Source organism: Scyliorhinus torazame, chromosome 19 (genome assembly GCF_047496885.1).
Source record: "Scyliorhinus torazame isolate Kashiwa2021f chromosome 19, sScyTor2.1, whole genome shotgun sequence".
Lineage (NCBI taxonomy): Eukaryota > Metazoa > Chordata > Chondrichthyes > Carcharhiniformes > Scyliorhinidae > Scyliorhinus > Scyliorhinus torazame.
In genome coordinates, this window is record NC_092725.1 from 110,342,701 (window position 1) to 110,363,504 (window position 20,804).

Below are 20,804 nucleotides of genomic sequence, written 5' to 3' on the forward strand. Positions count from 1 at the left end.
GCCCCTCAAGGTTAGGGCTCGGCTGCTCAAGATGCGGAGGATTTCGCACCTTTGGGGCAACGCGATGCCGGACTGATTTGCGCCGTTTTGAGCGCCGGTCGGCAGACATCGCGCCGATTACGGAGAATTTCGCCCCTATTTGTTCAGATTTGGATGAGAAAATTGCAGAAAGCCCTGTTATTCATTAATCTGGAGAATTAATTGGGCCTGTTATCTGCAAGACTTGTATTCCAACTAATCAGAATCAAAAGCCTTATTTTGTGCTTCAGCTAAAATGATTTTGTAGCTAGGCCAACCACACACTATGGTGGGGGGTGGGGAACAATTCTCCCAAAGCATCTGGCCTATCTGAAAGTTGCCACCCAGGTTGAGAGGGTTGTTAAGGCGTCCGGTGTGTTAGCTTTTATTGGTAGAGGGATTGAGTTTCGGAGCCATGAGGTCATATTGCAGCTGTACAAAAACTCTGGTGCGGCTGCATTTGGAGTATTGCGTGCAATTCTGGTCGCCGCATTATAGGAAGGATGTGGAAGCATTGGAAAGGGTGCATAGGAGATTTCCCAGAATGTTGCCTGGTATGGAGGGAAGATCTTATGAGGAAAGGCTGAGGGACTTGAGGCTGCTTTCGTTAGAGAGAAGAAGGTTAAGAGGTGACTTAATTGAGGCATACAAGATGATCAGAGGATTGGATAGGGTGGACAGTGAGAGCCTTTTTCCTCGAATGGTGATGTCTAGCACGAGGGGACATAGCTTTAAATTGAGGGGAGATAGATATAAGACAGATGTCAGTGGTAGGTTCTTTACTCAGAGAGTAGTAAGGGTGTGGAATGCCCTTCCTGCAACAGTAGTGGACTCGCCAATACTAAGGGCATTCAAATGGTCGTTGGATAGACATATGGACGATAAGGGAATAGTGTAGATAGGCTTCAGAGTAGTTTCACAGGTCGGCGCAACATCGAGGGCCGACATACAGTCCCTGTACTGCGCTGTAATGTTCTATGTTCTATCCCTCTAAACTCCATCGAGTGCAGACCCAGAATTCTCAGTTACTCCTCATATGAAAAGACCTTAATTCCAAGGATTATTCTTGTGAACCTCACCTGGAACCCCTCCAAGGTCAGCACATCCTTCCTTAGATATGGGCCCAAAACTGCTCACAATACTCCAAATGGGGTCTGACCAGAGCCTTCTAACGCCTCAGCAGTACATCCCTATTCTCGTATTTTAGCCCTCTCGAAATAAATGCTAACAATGCATTTGCCTTCCTACCTGCCGACTGAACCTGCACATTGACCTGAAGAGAATCTTGAACTAGGACTCCCAAGTCCGTTTGTGCATCAGATTCCCAAAGGCTTTCCCCATTTAGAAAAGAGTCTATGCCTCTATTTTTGCTACCAAAGTGCATAACCTCACATTTTTCCACATTGCATTCCATCTGACACTTCTTTGCCCACTCTCCTAGCCTGTCCAAGTCTTTCTGCAGCCCCCCGGCTTCCTCAATACTACCTGTGCCTCTCTATATCTTGTATCATCTGCAAACTTAGCAATAATGCCCTCAGTTCTTTCTTCCAGATCATTAATGTATATAGTGACTTGTTGTAGTTGCAGGACTGACCCCTGCGAAATACCACTAGTCACCGGCTGCCATCCTGAAAAAGGCCCCTTTATCTCTACTCTCTGCCTTCTGCCAGTCAACCAATCCTCTATCCATGCCAGTACCTTGCCCCTAACACCATGGGCTCTTATCCTATTTAGCAGCCTCCTGTACGATACCTTGTTTAAGGCCTTCTGGAAAACCAAGAAAATCACATCCACTGGCTCTCCTTTGTCTAACATAGACAATTTATGTTACAGTCAGGCAGGGTCCAATATGCTGGGAAGGAGGGTTGATTTCGAGGGAATGGGGAGTCATCGCATGGGAGTGACTCTTGCTGCTGGCAGTGCACTTTGTTGCGCACTGAGTGGCCGTGGACAAGGGGCCCCCTCCTCATCCTCAGGTGCAATACCAGTGGCAGCTGAATAGAGACCCTTGAGTGGTGTTATATTCAGCCCATCATGTCTGTACCAAAGTCTGGGACATCTGGCCAATGTGGGTAATGGCTTATTGTTGCATCTTGGCTACTTGGGAGTCAACAAAGTGGCTGTATTGAGGGACCTTTGGCTTAGTTTATGAATCAAAGGCAATAAAAGGCAAGAAATTCTGTGTAAGTCTATCCAAAACAGTCACCAAGGGCTGGATTTCTGGCTGTTTTCACCAGCAGGATCTTCCAGTCCTGTCGACGGTGAAACCCCGCCGGGGGTTCCCTGGTGGCAGAGAGTACGAACGACGGGAAACCATTGACAGCGGCGACAGCGGCGGGACCGGATGATCCCACCGCCGGCCAACATTGAACTGCCTCCGCCGCCACAAAATACACTGCGGTGAGTGGAAAATGCTGCCCCGAAGGTTACTGAACTGTGCTCGAGTTGGATCTACAATTTGTCTCTAATTAAAATCTTCATTCTTATTTGCGACAGATTTGGATGGGAAAGGTATACAAAGCCCTGTTATTCATTAATTGGACTTGTGTGCAAGACTTGTAATCCATGAAATCAGAATCAAAAGCCTTATTTTGTGCTTGGGCAAAAATGATTTTGTAGCTAGGCCAACCACACACTATGGTGGGGGGTGGGGAAAAATTCTCCCAAAGCATCTGGCCTATCTGAAATAGTTTGGCAATTATATACTGACTGGAACATAATCCGATAGTTCAGCATATTATTATGCCAATGTGCAGTAGCCAAATGAAGGGTCATTTGAATTTTTGCCCATGTGCATGAGCAAATGTCCCAACGCCTACATCAGTCACAGAAACGGTGCACCTCTTTCTTTTGATTATCTAATGCGGGAGACAGCACAGATCTGGACTGAAAGCTGTGCTGATTCCCTGATTGCCATATTCAGACTTTAGTCAGTTGGGTAGCACGTTTAAGCAGTCAGTGCATCTCCAAATTCTCTGCCATACTCATTCCACACCTGCCTTTAGCAAGTCAAATGCGCTGATGTATTCAGAGTGTTGGACACTATGACAAATAAAGGTACAATTTATTTTGGTAATATCATTGCAGATATGCTGGGGGTCTCTGGAACATTTATCCAGGCGTTTGAGAATGGGTTTGGGGGCAGGGATGATGGAAAATTGGAAAATATGCGACCAGGCGGTATCCAGACGTGTTCCCACCTCCTTCCTTCATTTCCAGGATTGAGTTGGTGGAGTCGTGGAGCCATAGAGTGATTATGGCACAGAAGGAAGCCATTCAGCCATAAGACCATAAGATATAGGAGCAGAATTAGGCATTCGGCCCAACAGATCTGCTCCGCCATTCGATCATAGCTGAGATGTTTCTCATCCTCATTCTCCTGCCTTCTCCCTGTAACCCCTGATCTCCTTATTAATCAAGAATCTATCTATCTCTGTCTTAAAGACACACAGTGATGTGGCCTGCACAGCCTTCTGCGGCGAAGAGTTCCACAGATTCACCACCCTCTGGCTGAGAAAATGCGTCCTCATTTCCGTTTTAAAGGATAGTCCCTTCAGTCTGAGGTTGTGTCCTTGGGTTCTCGTCTCTCCTACTAGCAGAAACATCTTCTCCATGTCCACATTATCCAGGCCTCTCAATATTCTGTAAGTTTCAATGAGATCCCCGCTCATTCTTCTAAACTCCCTTGAGTAGAGTTCTCAGTTGCTCCTCATATGGCAAGACCTTAATTCCCAGGATCATTCTTGTGAACCTCATTTGGACCCCTCCAAGGTCAGCACATCCTTCCTTAGATATGGGGCCCAAAGCTTTTCACAATATTCCAAATGGGGTCTGACCAGAGCATTATACAGCCTCAGCAGTACATCTCTGTCTTGTATTCTAGCCGTCTCAACATGAATGCAAACATTGCATTTGCCTTCCTTTTTAAAATAAATTTAGTGTACCCAATTCATTTTTTCCAATTAAGGGGCAATTTAACATGGCCAGTCCACGTACTCTGCACATCTTTGTGTTGTGGAGGTGAAAAAAACGCAAACACGGGGAGAATGCAAACTCCACACGGACAGTGACCCAGATCCGGGATCGAATCTGGGACCTCGGTGCCGTGAGGCAGTAATGCTAACCATTGTGCCACCATGCTGCCCTACATTTGCCTTCCTAACTGCCAACTGAGCCTACATGTTAACCTTAAGAAAATCCTGAGCTAGGACTCTTAAGTCCCTTGTGCTTCAGATTCCAAACCTTATCCCCATTTAGAAAATAATCCATGCCTCTATTTTCAGTACCAAAGTGCATAACTTCATATTTTTCCACATTGCAGTTCATCTGTCACTTCTACGCCCAATCTCTTAGTCCTTCTGCAGCCTCCCTGCTTTTTCAATACCATCTGTCCCTCTACATATCTTTGTAACATCTACAAACTTAGCAACAATGCCCTCAATTCCCGTAACAGCCTCCCCGAACAGGCGCCGGAATGTGGCAACTAGGGGCTTTTCACAGTAACTTCATTGAAGCCTACTTGTGACAATAAGCGATTTTCATTTTTCATTTCAATTCCTTCTTCCAGATCGTTAATGTATATAGTGAATAATTGTGGTCCCAACACTGACCCCTGAGGAACGTCACTAGTCACCGGCTGCCATCCTGAAAAGGACCCCTTCATCCTCACTCTCTGCCTTCTGCCAGTCAGCCAATCCTCTATCCATGCCACTATATTGCCCCTAACACCATGGGCTCTTATCTTACTTAGCAACCTCCTGTACAGTACCTTATTAAAGGCCTTCTGGAAATCCAAGTAGATCACGTCCACTGGTTCTCGTTTGTCTAACTTCCTCGTTATCTCCCCAAAGAACTCCAACAGATTTGTCGGGCATGACCTCCCCTTGACAGAGCCATGCCGACTCAGCCCTATTTTACTATGAACTTCCAGGTACTCCGCATTCTCATTCTTAATAATGGACTCTAAAATCTAACCAACGGTCGAAGTCAGGCTAACCGGTCTATAATTTCCCGTCTTCTGTCTTCCTCCCTTCTTAACCAGTGGTGTTACATTAGCCATCTTCCAGTGCTCTAGGACCCTCCCTGCCTCCAGTGATTCCTGAAAGATCACCACCAATGCCTCCACAATCTCCTCAGCTATCTTCTTTAGAATCCTGGGGTGTAGTCTATCCAGTCGGATGATTTATCCACCTGCAGATCTTTCAGTTTCCCCAGCACCTTCTCCTTAGTAATTGCCACTACACTCACCTCTGCCCCCTGACTCTCTTTAAGTTCTGGTATGTCACCGGTGTCTTCCACCGCAAAGACTGATGCAAAGTACCTTTTCAGTTCCTCTGTCATTTCTTTCGTCCCCATTACTACTTCACCAGCCTAATTTTCCAGTGATCCAAAGTCCATTCTTGTCTCTCTCTTATATACTGAAAACAACTCTTACAATCTTCTTTTACATTACTAGCTAGCTTACACTCACATTTCATCTTCTCCCCACTTATTACTTCTTCAGTTGTCCTGTGCATTCTTTTAAAGGTTTCCCACTAACTTTGCCACATTGTATGCTTTTTCTTTTGCTCTTATGCTGTCCTCGACTTCTCACGTCAGCCATGGATGCATCGTCTTCCCTTAGCATATTTCCTCCTCCATGGGATTAATTTCTATTGTGCCTCCTGAATAACCCACAAAAACTCCTGCCATTGCTGTTCGACCATCTTCTCTGCCCCTTGCAATCAACGCTGGCCAGCTCCTCCCTCGTGTCTTTTAGTTACCTTTATTTAATTATAATACTATTACATCTGATTCCAGCATTTCCCTCTCAAACTGCAGCGTACATTCTACCATATTGTGGTCACTGTCCCCTGAGGGTTCCTTCACTTTCAGTTCCCTAATCAGGTCTGCCTCATTACACATCGCCAAATCCAGAATTGTCTGTTACTTAGTGGACCCTACCACAAGCTGCACCAAAGAAAACATCTCGTAGACATTCCACAAATTCCTTTTCTTGGGATCCGCTACCAATTTGATTTTCCCAGTCCACCTGTACATTGAAGTCCCCCATAATTATTGTAATATTACCTTTCTTCGATGCTTTTTCCATCTCCTGATTTATTTTCTGCCCCACATCCTGACTACTGCTTAGGGGCCTGTACATAACTCCCATCAGGATCTTTTTTCCTCTGCGATTCCTCAACTCTACCCACAGAGATTCTACGCCTTCCGACCCTATATAACTTCTTGCTATCGATTTAATCTAATGTCTTACTAACAAGGAGACCCCCCCACAAACCTATCGCCTGTCCTTTCGATAGGATACATATCCTTGGATATTTAGATCCCAGTCCTGATCCTCTTGCAGCCACAAGTCTGTGATGCCCACAACATCGTACCCACCAATTTCAATGTGCGCCAGGAGTTCATTTACCTTGTTTAGTATACTGCACGCATTTAGGTACAACAGTCCTGCATTGACCAGCCCCTTCACATAGTTGTCCCCTTAGCTGCTATGCCTGAAGTTAGATTCTTGCCATTTTCCATACTCTCTGTTCTATTACTTTTTCTGAAAACTTTATTAACCTGCTCCACTTTAACTAGTTTAAAGTCCTCATCATTAACCAACACTCCTTTAACTAAGATTTTCTACTTCTCCATACAACTGAACCCTCCTCCCTCACTATTTAGTTAAATGCCCTATCTACAGCCCTAATATGATTCACCAGGACTCTGGCCCCAGCATGATTCTGATGAAGACCGTCCCAATGGAATAGCTCCCTCTTTCCCCAGTACTGGTCCTAATGTCCCATGAATTCAAACCCATTTCTCCCACACCAACCTTTGAACCACGCATTTGCCTCTTTAATTTTATTGACCCTGTGCCAATTAGCTCGTGGCTCAGGTAGTAATCTGGAGATCATTCCCTTTTTGTTTCTGCTTTTTAATACAGCTCCTAGCTATTCATACTCCAATAGCAAAACCTCCATCCTTGTACTACCCTTGTCCTTGGTACCTACATGGACCACAACAACAGGATCTTTACCCTCCCACTCCAAGTTTCTCTGCAGCCCAGATGAGGTATCCCAAACCCAAGCACCAGGTAGGCAACAAAACCTTTGGGACTCTTAATCCTGGTCACAGAGAACAGTGTCTATGCCTCTAACTATATTATCCCTGATTACGACTATATTTCTTTTCTCTCCCTCCACTTGAATGGTTCACTGTACCACAGTGCTGTGGTCAGTTTGCTTATCCTCCCACAGAACCCCATCTCATCCACACTGGGAACAAAAACTTGAATCTGTTGGACAAGGACAAGCACTGAGGCTCCTGAAACCCCACCTCCTGGATCCCGCTACCTACCTCACTCATAGTCACATCCTCCTGTCCTTGGCCACTGGCCAAATTCAAGGTAGTTAATCTCAGAAGTGTGACTGCCTCCTGCAACATAGAATCCTGGTAAGTCTCACCCTCCCTGATGCGTCGCAGTGTCCGAAGCTCGGACTCCAGCTCATCAACTCTGGGCCGAAGCTCCTGAAGCAACCAACATTTGCTACAGATGTGTTCACTATGAACCACAATGGGGTCTACCAGCTCCCACATCATGCAGGTAGAACACATCGCCTGGCCCCTGCATCTTTATTTTATTTAATTAGTTTTTCATTTGTTTCTTTTATTTTTAATTTCCAGCTGGTTTTTAGTCTTTCTAATCTGTAAAATATTTCTCTTCCTACGTTTAAACTGAATGTAATTTAGAATAGGTAATGTAAATTAGCAGTTACTTACCAGCCAATAAACTTACCGTTTTCCTATGATGTCACTCCTGGAGTCACACAATCGTGTCCGTGCTGTGGAGAGGTCGGAATTCTTCTCCATGATTGAATAGGGAGGTAGAGCAGAGGGAATGGCTACCAAAATACAGGCAGAAGCCCCTGAGACCCCGAACAGAGGGTCAACAGGCAGAGGTCCAGCTATCCCGACATGTCTGAGCACCATTGCCTCAGGAGGGTCAGGCTCTCACGGTAGGTTGTGCTGGCATCTGCACCTCGTTGGCGCCAAATGCCTTCCCAGTGGAGCGGGTGGGTACACATTGCCAGTGACTTGTAAGGTTACTAGAGGCCCAGCCACCAACGCCATCCCACTCCCACCCCCCCTCCTCCTCTCCCCACCCCGCCTCCCAATGCCTCCTACATGTCTGACGCGTACCATGTTGTGTGATCTCATTTCCTACAAGGAAAGATAACAGTGAGGTGGAATATTAAGAATGTCCTGCTTTCGGGGGGGTGAAGGACAACGTTTCTGCCTGGTGACTGTGAGCCGTGCTTGCCAGAGAGCAATGGATGAATGGGTGTATATCTGAAGTGTGCTGTGAAGGTGTGCAGGTGAATTCTGTGGAGGTCATATTGTGGGGCTTGCCACCTGACATTATTGTGCCATTCACTTGCCCTGTCCTTCTAAGATCCTGGATCTTCCCTTGGGTTGAAGGAGATACAAACCTGTTGTTCTCTTTCTCAGGCACATCCATACATGCTGGCTGGTTGGCCAAGCTGCTCGCGTCCTCCTGGCCTTAGATGAGCTGTACCCGATTGCAGCATTTCATCTCCCTCAACTGGACCTCCAGGCAAAAGTGGGAGACCGGGGAGGCAGCCGTGCCAGCTCTCCTCACTATCCCTGTGGGTGCCACAGCTTAAATAATGCAGCTGGGAGACCCCATTCCCAAGCGCTTCTCTGAAACATGGGGTAGTCCTTTAAATAGAAATCCTTCCTCTGACAAAATAGCCTCCCTCTATATTAGCCACCTTCCAGAAACAGCAACCAGAAGGCTTTCTATTCCAGTGACCGAGTCGCAACCTCATAATGGTACCAACACCATGGTAAAAATGGTAAAAAACACCATCAAGAGGGCAGCAGGGTGGGGCAGTGGTAGCACTGCAGTCTCACGGCGCCGAGGTCCCAGGTTCGATCCCGGCTCTGGGTCACTGTCCATGTGGAGTTTGCACATTCTCCCCGTGTTTGCGTGGGTTTCGCCCCCACAACCCAAAGATGTGAAGGTAGGTGGATTGGCCACACTAAATTGCTCCTTCATTGGAAAAAATGAATTGGGTACTCTAAATTTATATTTAAAAAAACACCATCAAGGCAATAAAATTCTGTCCACTGATTCCATTATTCAATATTAATCAAATATTTAATATCTTAGGGCTTCGAATATTTTAAGCAGCCAAGGGGCATGATCTATCGGCCTCGTCGTGCCCAACTCTGGACGCAGCGTTGCCGGTAGATCTCGCGAGAGAACTCTTGAAGCCTTGCAAGACCCAGCAAGATCTCGCGAGGTGTCACGACCTGGATTCGGCCAATTAATGTTGGGATCCAGATTTGCATATTCAAGTTTGCAGTTAGTCGCACGTGAATATGGCAATGCCAGATCTTCCCAGCTCACGGGATCGAATGGCCTCCCTTCGGAGACCCCAAGCTGGCACCATTTAGCACATGTTTCCACAAACGTGGACCAGGTGTGCATGCGCTTGGGAATGGGGTCTCCCAGATGATCGGGGGCCACTGAGTGATCGAGCTCTGGCAGGGTAGTAACCTGATACCCCAGATGCTACCCGGGCACCATGGCACTGCCACCCTGGCACGCTAGCAATGCCACCAGGGTGCCAACCAGGCAATTCCTGGCAGTGTCAAGGTGCCCTTATGAGGTGGGGAACGGTGGGGCTCGAGGACCCTCTTTTAGGTGCAAAGAGGGCTCTGGAGGCCGCGATGGGGGGGGTCTCGGGGCGGTATTTAAAAATTGCGAGCGGAGCTCGTTAGTGTAGGAAATGGGACTGAGTGTGGCCTTGGTGGGGCATTACTTGCCGAGGCCCCGAAATGAAGCAGAGCCCCATTTGATAGCAAGGTCGTTCTCGGTGCTGCCAGCACGTGATAAACCCGGCTAAACACGTTCGACATGGGAATCTGTTTCATTTCCGTAAATCTCTCCCTTAGTCATTTTTCGAGAAAGTTCTGCCCTCTGACTTTATGGGCGGGATTCTCCGTTTGCAGGTGCGGCGTAAAAGTCCACGGATTCTGTGTTGGCGTCAGCACTTAGTTATCCTGCCCAATGGCTTTATGACCTGGATATATGTACACTGAACTGGATGGACACCTGAGGGCCAATTTTGAATTTCGAATGACTGACTAGTAAAGCATACTGCCTGGCCACATGTTCTGCTGATGAGAATGCAGCCACAAATTTATGGATTTGGGCTCAATAAAGCAATTTCCAGTCCGGATTTCTCTGTCATGCCCAACACCGACCACGGCCCCTGACCCAGAGCATGGCCCTTGACCAATGAGCCCCAACCCAGCCCAGACCCCAAATCGATGACCCGACATCAATTCCTGACCCAGGCCTGACAACCTTTATCTGAAGGATCGCCTGCTCAATGTTGCCTTCACTGCCAATATTGAAATAAGGCCCAAGGTCCAATATCTAGAGAGCGTTGGGCTTTTTGCAAACTATGTCCACCCCACCCGCCACACACAAAAGTGATTCCGACCCAATTGCTAAGCCTTTGTGCTTTCCCCCAGAATTGTATTATCAAAGCTATTCCCTCGCAGGGTCTCGCCAGTGTTTACTGAGTAAATGCAGTCAGGCCTAAAGAAATATTCCATCCAGGAAAGCATCTAAATAAATAATTCACAAACAAGTCAGCAGCTGCTTCAACAGGCAGATGCGAAACTATAAACTGTCACCAAGTCATAAAAGAGAAAATAGAACAACAGAGAGATTGGCATTCAGGCGCAAAGTTGTCTGGCTGCAAGCACCTGTTTGAAAGTGATAAACTGCCCATGATGGGCTGTTTAAACAGCACGAGTGTCTCACAGAGACTCAAGGGACCAGCATTACCAGGAGAGAACTTTTATGGGAATAACAAATGAGGCAGATTGAAACCCTGTTTAAATATACAGAGAAGTGTGCTTTCTGAAAGAACAAGACCTTCTGAATCATTCAGAAAAAAGTGGCGTGAGGTCGGGTCGCACATCACTGGACCTGTTTCCAAGTATTTCAGGGTGACTCCACTGTCGTGGGTACAGTAGCACAGTGGCTAAGCAGATCTGCAGATGTGAGTTCAAACCCCCGGTGACAGTTAGGGAATTTGAAATCAATTACTTAAATTTAAAAATCTGGATTTCAAAAGTTTGTATTAATGGTGCTGACCATGAACTGCCCTTGTTCCAATTAAAGCACTTAAGTGACTTTTAAAGTATTTTCCTGCCCAGCCTCAATTTATAGGCTGGCAGGCATAAGACAGGGAATTAAAAAATTCTAAAACCTGCATTTTGGGTGGGAAAGAGGCCTTCTGATGCTGGCCGCCCTATAGTGAATGAAGGCCCTGAGACCTCTGCACCACCCCTCCCCGTTGCCTTCCCCTCCCATCTGCCCTCCATCCTGTCTTCCCCTCCGCCCTCCCCTCGCCCCTCCCCCCTCCCCCCACCCTCCCCCTCCGCCTCCGCCCTCACCCTCCACCCTCCCCCTTCCCCCCACCCCCCCCCCTCTCCCCCCTTCCCCTCCCCCTCCCCCCAGGAAAATTCGATCTTACTGTTTTTATCCAATCTGGCCAATATGTGATTCCACAGCAATGTATTCGAGACTAAAGTAGCATTACAAGCTGCTCCGCTTTATTCACGAAGGTGGCCCACCTTCTGGAGAGTAATGAGCAAGCAATGCTGGCCTTACCAGCAATGCTCACACCCTGTGAATAAATTAAAAGAAAGGAGTCCTAAACAGCCAAATGCTTCCTCTGATAATGAGGGTTTATTTTTTGGTAATGTGGAAGGCAAGTCATACATGTGGCAAACAACATGATATAAACGCTCTGTAATAGTGTTATCACATTGAGTTTATTTTCATCCATTTCCTTAACAGCCCAGATGGTGTGCTCTTTCATTCAAATTATTTATTGATGGATTTTTTTTTTCACTGTTCCTCCTCAGTGAAAGATTTATCAGTGCTCGGCATGGAGCTTCTTCAATATTTAGTACCCCATGCCAGTATTGATGAAGTCAAATACAGAATGGGGAACATGCAGAGAAAAGGGTGCCCATGCCCACAAATACACTTTGACCTCTGGCTTAAAAGGGCACTAATGACATCAGCTGGTACATCCTTTCTACCGCCTCCATCTAATGGTCGCTCTGAGGTACAATGCTAATTTTGTGTCGGTGAGCACCAATATTTCAGCGGCATTATTCGAGGAACTTGATTGACAATTCGAGGCACATTTTGGCCGAGAAAACCAGCAAAGAGAGGTCATCGGAACCTGCACCTGAAGAAGCTTGGCCAAGACCGAGACTGGCCTCAGGCCTCAGTTGCATAAAACCACTATGCCGTGGACACTAATTAGGCAAGGGGATATAAACTTAAAGCTTAAGAGCAAAGTGTAGGATGGTAGAACTATAGAACTCTCTCCATGCAAAGCAGTAGATCCAGTTAATAGTTTTAAATTGGAGATGCATTGTTGGTTTGCTGAGCAAGGGTTTGAAAGAAGCAGAGGCAGATGGATGGAGTTAGGATACAGATCAGCCAGGATATTATTTCATGGTGGAACAAGTCAGAGGGGTTAACTGGCCTGCTCATCCCTGCTTCTACTGGTTCCGTGTGAACAGAACCTGAAGTGCCTCCACTGCAGACGCCGTCCGTGCGGTGTTGGCCAGGTTGGCACACATGGTCGGTATCACCTCCTGCTCCTGCCACGCGGTTGGACTCCTCCAAGTGCACCCGCAGGTGCTGGATTCTCGCTTATAACCCCTCATGTATTAGGTATTATGTATGGTGCCAAAGAAGAACCAGGCAACGTGCCTCAATGACTACCATCCGGTGGCCCTGACTTCAGTCGCAATGAAGTGCTTTGAGAGGTTGATCATGAAGCGCATCACCTCCATACTCCCAGAATGCTTTGATCCACTGCAATTCGTATACCGTTGCAACCGGTCCACAGCAGACGCCATTTCCCTGGCCCTACACTCATCCCCAGAGCATCTCGACAACAAGGACTCCTACATCAGACTCCTATTTATTGACTACAGCTCCGCCTTCAACACCATAATCCCAGCCAAGCTCATATCAAAGCTCCAAAACCCAGGACTTGACTGCCCACTCTGCAACTGGATCCTCGATTTTCTGACCAACAGACCACAATCAGTAAGAATGAACAACAACACCTCCTCCACAACAGTCTTCAATACTGGGGCCCCGCAAGGCTGCGTACTCAGCCCCCTACTCTACTCCCTGTACACACATGACTGCGTGGCAAAATTTGGTTCCAACTCCATCTACAAGTTTGCTGACAATACGACCATAGTGGGCCGGATCTCGAATAACGACGAGTCAGAATACAGGCGGGAGATAGAGAACCTATTGGAGTGGTGCAGCGACAACAATCTCTCTCTCAAATCCAGCAAAACTAAAGAGCTGGTCATTGACTTCAGGAAGCAAAGTACTGTACACACCCCTGTCAGCATCAACGGGGCCGACGTGGAGATGGTTAGCAGTTTCAAATTCCCAGGGGTGCTCATCTCCAAAAATCTGTCCTGGTCCACCCACGTCGACGCTACCACCAAGAAAGCACAACAGCGCCTATACTTCCTCAGGAAACTAAGGAAATTCAGCATGTCCACATTAACCCTCACCAACCTTTACAGATGCATCATAGAAAGCAGCCTATCTGGCTGCATCACAGCCTGGTATGGCAATTGCTCGGCCCAGGACCGCAAGAAATTTCAGAGAGTCGTGAACACTGCCCAGTCCATCACACGAACCTGCCTCCCATCCATTGACTCCATCTACTCCTCCGGCTGCCTGGGGAAAGCGGGCAGCATAATCAAAGACCCCTTCCACCCGGCTTACTCACTCTTCCAACTTCTTCCATGGGGCAGGAGATACAGAAGTCTGAGAACACGCATGAACAGACTCAAAAACAGCTTCTTCCCCGCTGTTATCAGTCTCCTAAATGACCCTCTTATGGACTGACTTCATTAACACTACACCCTGTATGCTTCATCCGATGCCGGTGCTTATGTAGTTACATTGTATAACTTGTGTTGCCCTATTATGTATTTTCTTTTATTCCCTTTTCTTCCCATGTACTTAATGATCTGTTGAGCTGCTCGCAGAAAAATACTTTTCGCTGTACCTCAGTACACGTGACAAAAAACGAATCCAATCCAATGTATTCTGTGGCTCTGCGACTGCACCTCCACAATCGATGGGACTGTCTGACGGCAACTAGTCCCTGGGGTCGGCCCCCCTTCTGACCTTCCGGCCCCTCGGGTGTTCCTACCTCCATCCCTTGTTCCGGATCAGCTTTGTGGTGTGCACCAGAGTGTTCCAGGGCCTCTCTGCTAAAGTGCCCAACCGAGGTAAATGTCTCTGGGATGGTGGAGGGTGTTGGAGACAGCTGTGACGGGAAGTCAGTGCCATGCCCAGAGTCGAGCTCTGGGGTGTCTTGCGTCTCAGCTGGAGGGCTAGCGTTCAAGCTACTCTCAGCCTCGCTGCTCGGCTCACGGAGGGGCTTTGGCTCTGGCAGTGGCTGGAGCGGGGGGGGGGGGGGGGCGGTTAACAGCAGTTGGGCCCCATTTCCAGCAGGTCCTGTAAGACACAAGACAAGACGCATGGTTAAACCGCGGCCCGGGGGGTGGGGGTGGGGGGGGGGGTGGAGGGGGGGGGGGGGTGTAATGGTGGAGTTGAGGGTGAGAGTGGGGGAGGTGTGCGGGTGAGGTTGGGGGTGAGGGTGGTGCGATGTTGAGGTGTTGTGGGGGTAGTGTTGTGGAGGTTGGAGAGAATTCTCAGGGACAGGATTAATACCCATTTAGAAACAAATGGACTCACTAGTGATAGACAGCATGGTTTTGTGAAGGGGAGGTCGTGCCTCCCTAACCTTATTGAGTTTTTTGAGGAGAAGGCTTAGATGATTGATGAGGGGAGGGCGGTGGATGTTGTTTACATGGACTTCAGTAAAACCTTTGACAAGGTGCCTCATGGCAGACTGGTACAAAAGATGAAGTCACACAGGATCAGACGTGAGGTGGTAAGTTGGATACAGAACTGGCTTGGTCACAGAACGCAAAGGGTAGCAGTAGAATGGAAGGTTGTGACCAGTGGTGTTCCACAGGGATCTGTGCTGGGCCCTGTATTACTTGTAGTGTACATAAGCGATTTGGAGGAAAATGTAACTGTCTGATTAGTAAGTTTGCGGATGACACCAAGGTGTGGCAGATAGTGTTGAGGATTGTCAGAGAATACAGCAGAACATGAATAGGTTGGAGACTTGGGCAGAGAAATGGCAAATGGAGTTTAATCTGGACAAATGTGAGGTAATGCATTTTGGTAGGTCTAACATAGAGGGGAAATGTATCATAAATGGCAAAACTCTTAGAAATATCGAAAGCCAGAGAGATCTGGGCGTGCAAGTCCACAGATCTTTGAAGGTGGCAACATAAGTGGACAAGGTAGTCAAGAAAGCATACGGAACGCTTGCCTTCATTGGATGGGGCATCGAGTATAAAAACTGGCAAGTCATGTTACAGTTGTATAGAACTTTGGTAAGGCCACACTTGGAATATTGCACACAATTCTGGTCGCCACATTACCAGAAGGATGTGGAAGCTTTGAAGAGGATGCAGAGGAGGTTTACCAGGATGTTGCCTGGTCTGGTGGGTGTTAGCTATGTGGAGAGGCTGAATAGATCAGACTGTTTTCATTAGAAAGACGGAGGTTGACAGAGGTCTACAAGATTATGAGGGGCATGGATAGAGTGGATGGGCAGGCACTCTTTCCCAGGGTGGAGGGGTCAGTCATCAGGGGGCATATGTTTAAGGTCCGTGGGGCAAAGTTTAGAGGAGATGTGCGAGGAGATGTGGTGAGTGCCTGGAACGCGTTGCCTGGGGAGATTGTGGAAGCAGATACAAGGCTGAGAAGAACTACACTGGGATATTTACCTGTCCATGTGTGCAGGAGAAGTAAGAGAGGGAAAAGACAGTCACAAAGCAACTCACCAGAGGGATGGCTTTCATTCTAGTCCTGCTGCAAAGGGCCCAGGTAAAGACTTTGAAGACCCTCGCCTGCGAGACCTAAATGCTTATCAAACGTGTAGGACGTAGAATCTCTACAGTGCAGAAGAAGGCTATTCGGCCCATCGAGTCTGCACTGGCCCTCTGAAAGAGCACCCTTCCACACTCCCCCGCTCTATCCCCACAACAGCCGACCCCCACCTTACCTGCAAATCCCTGGACACGAATGGGAAATTTTATCATGGCCAATCCACCTGAACTGCACATCATTGGACTTTGGGAGGAAACCAGAGCACCCGGGGGAAAACCAAGCAGACACAGGGATAATGTGCAAACTCCACACAGACAGTCACCCAAGGCCGGAAATGAACCCGAGTCAATGTTAACCACTGTTCCACCGTGCCTTATCTATAGTAAGCACCCAGAACAACGCCAGGGCCCCCAAACTAACAAGGCGCACAGTGCACTTTTAGGGCAGAATCATCCCACAAATCGACAAGTTTCAATTTCAGGTGGGTAAAGTGGGTTTAACCTATTGACGCCAATGTTGGCTTTTCCCACTGTATTGTACAGCACTTTGTTCAAAATATTTAGAGGCATGCATTTCACGTTGGACCACTGACAAGTGGCATCTGATTTGGTCATCGCACCGTGACCTCCGAGCATCAGTAATACAGGTGCCATGTTTAAAGGTCATCCCTGCACAGAGCTAGCACTTCTCAAGGAATAGTAAGCCGCTGGGATCTGATGGCTGACAAAACCAAGAAACATGCTGCCTCTAAATTTAGCTCCCTCGAGCGCATACTAGACTCAGTGGAGGCCCGCTGCAATGTTCTCTACTCCCCCACCCCCCCACCCCCCCACCCCCAGATCTGGGTGAAGCCCAGCAAGCAAGGTGACAAATCCAGCATGGGAGGCGATGGCAGCAGTGGCCAGCGCCAGTGTCCTCCAAAAGATCACATCCATCCAGTGCTGCAAGAGGATGAATGATCTCTTTGGTTCCTCCAGGGCAAGTCACTCTTCTCAACACTCACAAACTCACACACCCATCACACGCCCACAGGGATCTCACTCAATGACAGCTCAAGGGGCACCACCACTCACTCTCCCTCACACACGTTCATCTCCCATGTGGGCTGTGTCCTCATCACATCCATGGCACCGCTCACCACCCACACCTGTCAGACACCTTTATCATCTGGCCTGGCAGATGTTCTACTCACACTCTCTCCATCTGACTTCATGCTGGAAAAGCTGGCACACAACAAAAGGGAGCAATCCCAGACGAGTGGGGGGATAACCGACAGCAAGATCCTCACAGACTTTGTAAACAGGGTGATCCAGCTGGTCGCCAAGATTTGGACCACTCCTATGTTGACGGTGATCCTCAACCAATAGAGGATCCCGCACTGCAACATCCATCAGACAACCGCACTGTGGGTCATGTCTCCAGTTTCTCAGGCCCCTGCCATACACTATTGACCTTTTCTTTCTTTCACAGGAACATCTGGGAAGCAGCGGAGAGGGTCCACGAGCCAGGTCCCTGTCTCCAACCCAAAAAGAGCACAGATGAGGACTCCCTAGACCTCGACATTGTTGACCCATCACAGCACTCACCACCCCCTCCAACAGCGCAAAGACAAACTGCTCAGACCTAGTTCTAGAGCAGCCTCAGGGTCACAATCTGGTGTTCACAGCATACTGTCTGATCCACAGCAGGTGGAAGCAGGGACATCCAAGGGTGGCGGCACTTGGAGGATTCCTGTACAGGAAATCTGCTGAGTCCCAGTCAAATTGTGAACCTCTGGACTCACTCATGTCTCAGCTGCTGCAGCTGAACATTAAAGCACAGGAACATCGGGAAGGGATGTCTGCTGCACTCCGCAGATGTCAAGGCATAGCACCCGCCCGCCTTCAAACTGAGGTGATCTCGCTGAGAGGCCAATGCACCGAGGTCAACACTGGTAGGGTGTCTGTTGCCGTGGAGACCTCAGTGCAGGCTATCTGTCCTGCTTCCGGAGTTGCATTCCATGGTTGAGGCACTTGCTGGTATCCATCAGTGTCAACGCCAGAGGGGAGTGGGACATCTCAAAACCACTCCAGCTGCACTTCCTCCTCAAGGAGACAGCCAGGGACCCTCGGGCACCCATAGGGAGGAAGATCAGCAGGTGCACACCCCGAGGCCATCTACCCAGGTACCTCGAGGAGATACCAGTTCAGCAACAGTTCCGGTACCGAGGAAGGTGGCACAGCCACACAGCAGACTGGGCTCCCACCCAAGTCTCAGCCTCCAGAGGACACCCGCCAAGGCCATCACAGACATAGGCTGCATCCACCTCAGCTGTGGATGCTGGGGATGCAGCCAGACACAGCGGCAGGGTAAGAAAGGTCAAGAAGCTGTAATTGCACAGCGTGGGTGTGCATCACTTGTACATAATGTCAACTAGTGTAAATAAACTCCCACTAATTTCACCCCTTTCTATCGTTCATTGTTATGATGAGCAATATGCCAGTCAGTCTGAAGTGAAAACTTGGTTCCTCCACAAGATAAAGGCAGGGGTCTGAGTCCAGGCCCTCCTCCCTGTGCTGTGTGCAAACATCCTGGCACATTGATGGTGCAGCTTCACAGTTACTGGACATATCAGTCATGCCTGTATACCGATAGGAATTATAATTACTGCCAGAATGTCCAGTGCCAGTGTCGCAGAGTTCGTCATTCTCCCTGTGGCTCTCTGTACATTTGATTTGCAGCTGGCTCCCCATCTCAGCAGCTTCTGTCTCCAGTGACACTGGTCCTCAAGAGTTCAGCTCACGAAGAATGACGTAGGATCAGGAGAGGTAAACATTCTCCATTGCATCCCCATTATATGATCCTAATCATTGAGAGCTACCATCAGCCAGACAGGAGCCAGACATTCACAAAAGCTCTGCCAGGATCTATGGGTTGTCCGCACTGCAAGTCATCATCACCCAGCTGGAATGTAGGGACTATGGGCATCTACTGCATCTCCATGACAGGAGCCTGATCAGAGAGGGTATGTGCACTGCTTTCAGTGAGACACTGATCAAATGTTCACAGATGTCTTGTGAAGAGCGGCTGGTTAGGCTGGGGTTGTTTTTGTTCAGGCAGAGAAGGCTGAAAGAGGACCTCATCGAGGTATATAAAATGATGAGCTGCATAGGTAGCGTGGATGCAAAGAAGCTTTGCCCTTTAGTAGAGGGGTCAATAAATCGGGAGCATAGTCGGGACAGGAGATTGAGAGGGGATTTGAGGAAAACCTTTTTCTCTCAGAGGGAGATGGGAACGTGGGACTCACTACCTGAAAAGGTGCTAGAGGCGAGAACATTTAAGAATCATTGAGATGAGCACTTGAAACGACATAGCATATAAGTCTGTGAATCAAATGCTGGAAAATGGGATTAGAATAAATAGGTGCTTGGTGGCTAGCACAAACATGATGGGCATTTTTTTGTGCTGTAAACCTCTATGACTCCAGGATCTATGGGAAATCCTCACTACATGTTGTCATCACCTTCTACGAATCTTGCTGCTATGAACGTATCCCGAGCACCTGCCTCGTTTGGACATCACAATGGCCTCATGGCAATCATCCACACCTTTGAGGACTTCCTCACCTTCATCTCCATTGACGTCTTCCTCCTCATCAGAGGAGATGGTTGATCAGAACCGCTCCTCACCACCCTTGCCCCACACCATATGGCTGAGTGGCAACAGGTCCGGCCATTCAACTGCATCCTGAGCCCTCATCTCAGGCACAGGCATTGGCCTGATCAGTCCTTACACTCTGCTTGGACCATGAGGGGCACTTGTCAATATGTACTCTAACACAAAGCAAAGGATTAGGAGTGCACCACTCAGTCAGTCTTCCATGGCCACCTTTCTAAGGTGATCCTCAAGCTTGACCTGTGCTGAAAAAGTGTAAGATGGATTCAGAACATTAACTCAGATTCCCTTTCCACAGATGCTGCCAGACCTGCTGAGCTTTTCCATAATTTTCGGCTTTATTTGCCCAGTCACCCCATAAAGGTTCCACCTCATTGGATTTGTCCGCGAGGGGTTAAGTGCAGAACAACAATCATTGGCATTCTCAGGAATTAATACTGCTTGTGAGGGCACAGTTACTTGATGAGCCTGACTCCAAGCATGTCAATTGAGCTCACGCTAAAGCATCTCAGCTGTGAAAGAGTGTTCAATTTTGACATTATTTTCCATTTACCTGACCATTTTCTCTCTCTCCCCCCCCCCCCCACCCCCCCCAAACCGGCTGCCCCCTCACAACCACCATATGTTTGCGTGCAACCTTCAGTCAGTGCTGCCATGACTTCCCCGCCCTCCATTATTGTTGCCAGGAAAAGCATCTGGGCCTTTCTCACGAGCTTTTCCAATATCACCACAAACACTCCTGTCCAGAGCGGGCATGGAAAGCCCTAGTTAATGATAGGGTCACATATTGCACACATTTTTGTACCTGAGGTAACAGACAAAGCGAGCACCCTATGCTATGGGGAAAATATCATCAATTTATACTAGATTGTATTGAGGATTGATGCAGTCCATTCATGAAATACAAACAAAACAAATTTAAATGACTCTGATGAAAATGTTTCAAAATCCTTTAAGGTATCAGGCCAGGATTTCCTGCCCCCCCTCCCCCCTCATCACCGCCACCCCGCGTAGGATTTTCCTAATACATCGGCAAGCCATTCACCGCTGGCTGGCTTTTCAG